This window comes from Lactuca saligna, chromosome 9 (assembly GCF_052625555.1).
Source record: "Lactuca saligna cultivar CGN05327 chromosome 9, ASM5262555v1, whole genome shotgun sequence".
Lineage (NCBI taxonomy): Eukaryota > Viridiplantae > Streptophyta > Magnoliopsida > Asterales > Asteraceae > Lactuca > Lactuca saligna.
The window spans coordinates 197,458,125-197,467,617 of NC_136425.1; positions in this window are offsets into that span (position 1 = coordinate 197,458,125).

Genomic DNA, 9,493 nt, shown 5'->3' on the forward strand with positions numbered 1-9,493 from the left:
AATTCTTATGTACTTTGATGGTCATAGGTTAATCACATATGATTTAAACTCATTTAAAAGTCATAGGTTGAATTTAGGGCACACTTTGACCAAGATATAGGATTTTACGACCCAGGAACCCATTCTTGGGCGGTTTACATCCATGAACTCCTTATGGAGTGGTTTTATTATGTTCAAGGCCCCTAACTTGTTTGTGGTTGTTTCTAGACTTTGTTCCAAGGCTTATGAGGTGTTTAAGGGGCATCTTAACACCCTATAATGACTTTACTGCCCATGAAAGGGTGTTTACAGTCCAAGCATATGCTTGGGGTAGTAAACTCATATTTACCCCCTAAATGATGAGTTCAAGGTGTTCTAAGTCCATTCCAATATGTCCTTAAGTCGATTCCAAGCTCCAAAATTGATTTGGGAGGGTTTTTGGGCTCCAAAACCCATTTTTTGTGAGTTCACAGCCTAGGACTATGCTAGGGCCGTAAACTCATGATAATGGTCCTATTTCATAGATTAAACACTAATTTGAAGGCTAAAATGTTATACTATGAGTTAGGGTAGTTATCTTAATGATTTGAGGCTTGAAATGGATGATTTTGGACCCAAGATTGAATTATTAGAGAGAGTGTAGTGAGAGAGGGTGAAAAGCTTCAAAATGAGGTTACTTGAGCTTTATATCTGGGTTGAGTTTGGTACACATTGGAATTCTACCCGATACTGACGTTTACCGAGGCTTTTGGTTGTACCCGATTAAATTGTTTATAACCCGACAGAATAAAACTAAAATTTATCCAATTAAATATCGAAAGTGTTTTTACGTGTTTCTAACATGTCTGGATACTTATGAGGTCATAATAAAAATCTTGAATTAAATGACCAAATCCAAAATGTTACGGAAAAATCGAAAGACAAACGGGTTTTACCGACGGAATGGGTTACAGCGACGGAACACTTTACGGGTTGTCACAGGTTTACGGCAGTAAACCCAATAGAAAATGGTCTTAGGGCCGTGAACTCTCCAAGGCAGGGAAATAGTGCCTTAATCTCTTCCAAAGACTTAACCATCAAGTAGAAATGCCTCTAAGGGTCTTGTAAAGCCTCAAAACAACAAATAGTCAAGGGAATACGAGCTTACGGCCGTAAAATCATGTGTTTACGACCGTAAACTCATTTGTTGAGGACCTTAGAACCGTAAACTCCATTAGGGAGTTTTCCTTGAACCCTACACTCACTAGCCATGCCCTACAACATTTGGTCGCAACCCTTGGGATCTTTAACACTAGAAACAAATTGTTCCCATGTTCTTGAGTGTCTTAACTAAATTTATTAGATATAAAGTGTCTAATTAGTTATATATATTTATTATATGATAACTAGGCTGTTTGTGTGTGTACAAGTCACAACTTGTCACCTAGCATCGTATCCGACACTTCAATCCAATCCACTCACCACAGGTGAGTTCATACCCCTTAATTTACCTTTTAAATGTTTTAAATGCTTTTATGGGGGAATATAAGTAAAGTTACGATAGTTATTATCTCAATCACATGAGATTAATATCTATCAAAAAGTGAATCTCTTACTTTGAAACTGTTTTACTTCTAACTATCTTGTAAACTCGTTTACATTTCAAATGCTTTTACGAAACTTCTTTTATTCTTTAAATATTGTCAAATACAGGCCTATGTATGTATAGTTATATAACTAATGTTTAAAGGACCAAGGAAGGCTAACTCGCTTTAACTCCTTTTCCTCGGTAGGATGTGGCTTGAGGGCGTAAGTTATCCATCTGAAGGTCGTCTAAATGTTACTTATATATTATCTATACATATATAGACATCAAAGTTCTATCAGTCAATTCAATACCATTAGGTAGCAAGGGATACGTTCATATTCATAAGTACAAGTTATATTACTAGTAAGCTACAATAGGCGTAGTTTAGGAAGTTACTAATACCATTACTAGAACAATATATCATACAATGAGTCAGTTCATACATGAGTCAGTACAGTACTATTCATGTAAGATAGAGAGAGAACACACAACACAGCTAGTACACACCATACATTACTATACAAGCTAGACAGAGAAAGAACACACATTACAGCTAGCACATACATTACATATACATTCATTAGTTTTGTGAGCAACTAAGCGGGTCATGGCACTACTTGCCATGACCGTTATTATATCAAGAATCTCCTTAATTGGGTAGCGTATGAGTTTCTGTATAGATCTATACTGGATTGACTATCGTACACCTTGTTGCTCGCTACAGGGGGACTTGCAAGTCTACGGGTTCCAAATGTCATTTGTTACGACGTCTTACGTCATCGTTTTACTATTGAGTTGGTAGCAGGGTACAGGCCGATCACATGGTACTTTAACTAACAATTGGTTTAAGGTAGTTAGTACAGCAGTAGTTACTTAATAAAATACTACAGTACTATAATATTTCTCCCATTACATTCACTTCGTGAACATTCACACGATGCACGGTAATGTAAAAACTAATATTTTGGTTAATGATAGTCGGATTTGGGAAAATACACACTCTTTCAAGAGACACACACACAGTTACTAGATGCCTTGATAGAAGCCTACCTTGAGCAGGAAACAAAGGGTTTTCTAGGATTGTTCAAACAAATACAAACTTTACAAAACTTATACATTACAAACATCTTAAAAATGCTTTCTTACAAACTCATACACTAATATACTTATGATCTCACCAGCTTTAAAGCTGATACTTGCTTTCATAAGAACTTGTATTCTCAGGTCACCAGTAGACAGGTACCGGAGCCAGGTTTTTGAAAAGATGGAGCTTCTTCAAGACTCCTCTTTTATTTTGATGTAGTTTTTGGTGTCTATATAACTTGACAGAATGCACTTGTATGAAATTATATTATTAATGCAATGGATGATGTTGTTGCTTGTTTACTACTTTGCATTTTTGTGATACTATACATGACGTCCTCCACCCCCGAACGATTTCGCCGTTCCGGTTTTGGTGTGTGACATAATAATATATAAAAGAAATAGGTTATGATCTAGAAAACCATGTTTACATAATTGCAACCCCATAAGGACATCCATGCATATTTATATAAATGTAGTCATAAGACCTCAAATTTATCATGTGATAATTGATCAATTATTGGTCATATCTCAAGGATTTACGCTTTTAGATTGATTAGTTGATATTTATTGACTTAACTGTTGGACACACTTGGCAATGGTAATGTGCTAATAGGGCAACCACATGCATTTTCTCTTTCTTCTATATTGTTTGGAAAATCTTGGGCAAGCAAAGGAGCTAAGGTGGAGCTCGACACACTCCAACCTTAGTTTGTAGTCACATGGTACTGCGAATTTCAATACGCTTTTGCATTATTTCTTTAAGCAACCCAACATGAAAAAAGTGAAAATAAAAAAATCTCTAAGATTTGAGGAATTTCCAAACACTTATAGTTCCCTCAATCACTCATATCAAGAGAGAAACACATCAAGAAGTTGATGAATTAGAAACAGATAAAAGTAAAGCAAGATCATCTGTTTCAAATAGATGCTTGACAATTATTTCATTATATTTTGGAACTCATTAAATAGAGCAAACATTTGAAATGCACCATTACTTAAACAAAATAGATAACTCCAAGAGAGATGCACCATAATCTATTTCTCTAGTTAATATGTACATCTCTTATTCAAGTAATCATTGAATATCATGCTAGTATATGAACATTACTCAATAATTATTGTAGAAAAATTAGAAAAAGAAAAACCATGAGAAAAGTAAAATAGAATGAAGGCATAAACCATTTTAATATGCATAAACTACTCGGCCTAGTCCATGACCGGCCAAAAAATTCTCCATCTTAATGTGCAATTTCATTGACTACCAATTTATGAACTTTGTCAAGGTTACAAAAATAAGAAAATATACGAACCCAAGGAATGGCATCACCACAACAAATGTTATCATCATACACACATGCATAGGTAAATATGTATTACTTAATTTACTTGCCAATAAAGTTTTGTAAAAGAAAATATGAAGTCCCATAGCCATTGTGAGTTTGCATAGTGAAGCTGTTATATCATTCTTTCCCTTCCACTTTGTGAAAACATTTTATTAGACGCAACATAACAAAATTGAATCCCCAAAACATCAACCCTTAATCCAGATGCAAAATCCACAATAAACCGAAAAAGATTTTAATCATAGATCTTGTAGATGGAAATACATCTGTAAATATTTTTTGGATGTTTATTGTCTATAACACAGATGATAGGATAGATCAACATAGATGATCTGAACTAGAGAGAAAAATTAGTTATTTAAGTTTTATATCTATCTTGAATCATATCCATGCACGTACTAAAGATAAACCAATATCAAATGTCAAAATTATAAAAAAAAAAGGAAAATACGGGTTTATACATCATCTAAAAATCTACTAAAAATATAATTTTTGTTAATTTCTACTTTTTGTTAATTATTAGGAAGATGTTTAGAAATGGTAACCACATTCATACAAAGTACAACTATGGCATGAACTCCTGCAATCTCAAAGCAATGATCTACACACAAAGTGATCTAATTATAAATCACATTAGAAAATAAATTTCAAACTATTAAATCTCATAGATTTTGATTTAGAGGTACTTCTCCTGGTCAGGAATGTTCTTCTTGTGATAGAGAAATATGAATGAGATGCCATCAAAGTGAAAGAAACATTTAAATCCATATATTTTTCGTTTCTTTAGCCATGGTCTTCACCAGGATGTGAAAAGTCAAACCAAAAACAAAATATATGAACATACCCACTTTTAATACCAAATGACCTGTTTGCTTCCTGCCTCAAAAACCAAATTCAAATATTATATCACCAAGATCAAACATGTAATGAAGATTGTAATTTTAGTTTTAAGCTAATACGATTTTATGTGTTTTGAAGGTCCAGATTCGATAACAGATGAAGATGAGACTGGCGGATGTGAATCGTGGATTGGTGGAGAATTGTTGAGAAAGGCGGTGTGCAAATGATCTATTTATTTTTTGTTTAGAGGTATATATGAAATACAGTAAGTCTGATGAGATTTATAAACTCTTGGATCGATTAGATCTTTGTAACAGGTAGATAATAAAAGTAAAAACAATGAAACAATACTCAAGTATGGATTTGAATGAGTCGAATGATTAGAATGTTCAATCCTCAGCAGAGCTCGATTAAGAACTTCCGTTGTAGAGGATTTTAGGGTTACAAAAGAGATCTTCTAAACTACACGTAAAAACGATCTATCAGTACTGGAAAAGATGCATGCAAGCATCTATTAATACACAAACCCTAACAAACAAGTCATGAATGGACAGGCCCATACCGGATACAAAATAGGGCTAAGAGACGAACCCAAGACGCAACACCAAATACCCAACAATCTCCCCCTTTGCGTCGATAGGGGCGAGACCTCACTCCAGCTTGCTTACTCCTGCGGCACTGGCTTTCCTCACAGTTTTGAATAGGTAGGGAATTATGGCAAGAAGTGTTTGTCGGAAGTGAATGTACCAATTGATCATATCGTTGAAGTATTTCTTGTCACTCTCCGAGTTCTGTTTTCGTCGATTGATAATACACAGAACATGCTCCAAGCAGGAAGTGGTGTAAAGATGTTTGTCAGCCAAAGCAAATAAGCATTTCTGACCTTCTGCCCTAGTGAACATGACTGAGTTTCGTTGCGGATCAATCTTTCCCATCTACATTCTGTTTATGTCACTTGCAGAACCGACTGGAGTGATAGTGGGCTTCTTCCTAAGAACGTTTGCCACTTCTTGATCCAGCTTGGCAACTTCCAAAATATAACACACCAACATTCTCTTGAAATGGTCTATGATCGGACCATATTCCACTTCATTAACAAGAAGAATGTTGTACAAGATTATCCAGTAATGAGGGTTTAAGTTGGGAAGATCAGCTAGAGAGATGGAATGCTCGGTTTTGTCGGATCCCCTTAAGACCTTGAATCTGACATTGGTGAAGTTACCCTCCCGAACAGGTTTGAAAACCCGAACGTTGATGATCTTCTCTGCGCTCCACGTCTGATACTGAGGTTGAGTTGTCCTCAGATAGAAGTCTATAAGCTCCCTATCAACCTTCGGGTGAGGATGAGGAACTTCAGCTATGTGGGCGAATGCATGGAAGATAAAAGCTTTTCTGGTCAGGGGCATGTCAAATTGGGAATCCACCGATGAAACAACACAAATTTTCAAATAAAATTTTCATTTAAAATAAAGTGATTTCATTCAACTAATTATAATTATTCCAAGTTTCATATCAAAATACAATTACAAAACCCCCAAGATCTCAAATAACAACAGTGTGTATGCATCACGCCGATGCCTTCCCACGGTCCTCGCTAGTACCTGAAACACATACGTAACAACTTGTAAGCATAAATGCTTAGTGAGTTCCCCAGTATACGACTTACACATATACGCCTTTCCAGGCCCTGACCTTCCGGTCCACAACACATCGCCTTCCGACCCGTAACATAATCGCCTTCCGGCCCATAACATATTGCCTTCCGGCCCATAACATATTGCCTTCCGGCCCATAACATATTCACAACACATAATACATTTATCCTAACACATATAGCACATATATCATATATCATACCTGACCTTTCTGTCACATAACTTATTGCCTTCCGGCCCATATAAACACACATAGCACGCATAGCAATTACCTTTCCATTTATAGCACGTATAACACAAATCATATCCGACCTTCCGGTCACACAATCAAACCCTTCCGGGTACAGTATAGTGAGAAGACTCACCTTGCGGGTAATGAAAGCTAGCGACTCCTAAAATCACTCGCACTCGATCCGCCGAGCTACAGACTCCCTATAATATCATATATCCCTTATTAATACTTTTATCTTTCAAGACAACTGACCCTAAGAAATTACATGTAGGTCAACTCTGGTCAACGGTCAACGGTCAACGGTCAACTTAACCGGACTCGGCGAGTGCAAAGGCGACTCGGCGAGTCTAGACGTCCTCCCCAACTTTCCCTGATGTTCCCTTTCTACTCGTCGAGTATCCCTCTTGGCTCGACGAGATCCTCGTGGAAGAATCGCGGGGCCACCCCGACTCCACTCGCCGAGTCTGAAGAACAGCTCGACGAGTTCTAGTCAATCTCCAAGCTACTCGTCGAGTCTGTTCATTGGACTCGGCGAGTCCGTGCCATGCAGTCGATTAAACTGCTTCCTGAGATAAGTATTGTCCTGAAATACACAAGCAAGGGACCTTCTGGACCTCTAAAGGTCCTAATACAGGGTTATAGTCGTTTGGGTAACAAGGTAATAATCCATCTAATCACCAAATGGGTTCCATAAACCCTAAATCCATGCACACATCAACATAACAGAAAAGATCCGAAATATTACCTGAATAATGCACTCTCTGTGTCCCCAAACCTCAGAACTCGAATCCCTTGCTGTTCCTTTAGCCAAAACTCTTCTCCTCCTTGCACAACAATTTCTTCAAGGTCCTAATATCCTTCAATCTTGCTCTAGATGCCCACAGCCGTTTAGGGTTATTCTCAGTCGACTAAAGACGGACAATGACGGCCTATAAGTGCATTATATACGTTCCAAAACCAAACGGCTTGGGTTTCCGCTGAACAGCGCAGACTCGCCGAGTCCATAATGGACTCATCGAGTCCAGTCGCGAACCCGCAACCCAGTCTGTGGTCCTACTCCGCGAGTCTGGCTCCAACTCGCCGAGTCCCCTCCTAAAACACCCCAAAAACAATATTATAAAAAAATACCTGAAATTCTGGGCTGTTACAAATCTCCCCCACTAGGACTAGACTTCACCCTCGAAGTCTCACTCTGTAAATAACTCCGGATGTTGCTCCCGCATCTCACGCTCCGGCTCCCAAGTCATCTCCGATCCTTTCTGGTGTTGCCACTGAACCAACACCAGAGGTACCTCCTTGTTCCTTAGAACCTTGATCTTCCGATCCCTGATAGCTACTGGTCTCTCGGCGTAATTCAGGCTCGCATCCACCTGAATATCCTCTAGTGGAACCACTGCCGATTCATCGGCTATACACTTTCTCAACTGCGATACGTGAAAGGTATTGTGGATCTGTCCCAACTCTGCTGGCAACTCCAACCGATAAGCTACCCGGCCTACCCTTGCAATCACACGAAATGGACCTATGAACCGGGGCCCCAACTTGCCCCTCTTCCTGAACCGGATCACTCCTTTCCAAGGAGAAACCTTCAAGAGAACGAAGTCGCCAACCTGAAATTCAAGCTCGGACCGACGTCTGTCCGCATAACTCTTCTGTCGGCTCTGGGCAGTCAATAACCTCTGTCTAACCTGCTGAATCTGCTCTGTCGTCTGGAGTACGATCTCTGTACTGCCCATCACTCTCTGTCCCACCTCTCCCCAGCAAATGGGGGTCCGACACCTCCTACCATACAACAACTCAAAAGGTGGCATACCAATGCTCGAATGATGGCTGTTGTTGTAGGAAAACTCTGCCAAAGGTAAATGCGCATCCCAGCTACCCCCGAAGTCTAACACACACGCTCGAAGCATGTCCTCCAGTGTCTGAATCGTCCGCTCGCTCTGACCGTCTGTCTGGGGATGGTATGCGGTACTAAAATGCAGTTTAGTACCCAGCTCCTCATGGAATTTCTTCCAGAACCTGGAAGTGAAGCGTACATCGCGGTCCGAAACAATCGAGATCGGCACTCCATGCCGAGATACCACCTCTCTCACATATAACTCCGCCAACTTCTCCGCTGATGAACTCTCGCTGATGGCAAGGAAGTGTGCACTCTTCGTCAATCTATCCACAATCACCCAAATTGCATCGACTCCTCTGGCAGTTCTCGGCAATTTGGTGATGAAATCCATCGTAATCTGTTCCCACTTCCACTCAGGAATCTCCAAAGTCTGCAACTTACCATGCGGTCTCTGGTGCTCGGCCTTAACCCTACGGCAGGTCAAACACCTCTCAACGAACCAGGCGACATCTCTCTTCATACAAGGCCACCAATATTCCTTCCTCAAGTCCAAATACATCTTTGTAGCACCGGGATGGATCGAGAATTTCGATCTGTGAGCCTCCTCCATCAAAGTAGCACGCGTACCGCCCACGAATGGTACCCAAATCCGACCCTGAAACGTCAGAAGTCCTCGTCCATCCTTAACGAACTCTGAAATTAACCCAACGACCCGCTCTTTCTTCTGCATCTCGGATCTCACAGCCTCGGCTTGTGCCCCACGAATAGCATCCAATACCGGAGTCATCACCGTCAGTCTCAGACATACATCTCGCAATGGAGTGCTCTCCGCCCTGCGGCTCAATGCATCGGCTACCACATTAGCCTTGCCCGGGTGGTATAGGATTTCGCAGTCATAATCCTTGACCACATCCAACCATCTCCTCTGACGCATATTTAGGTTGGGTTGAT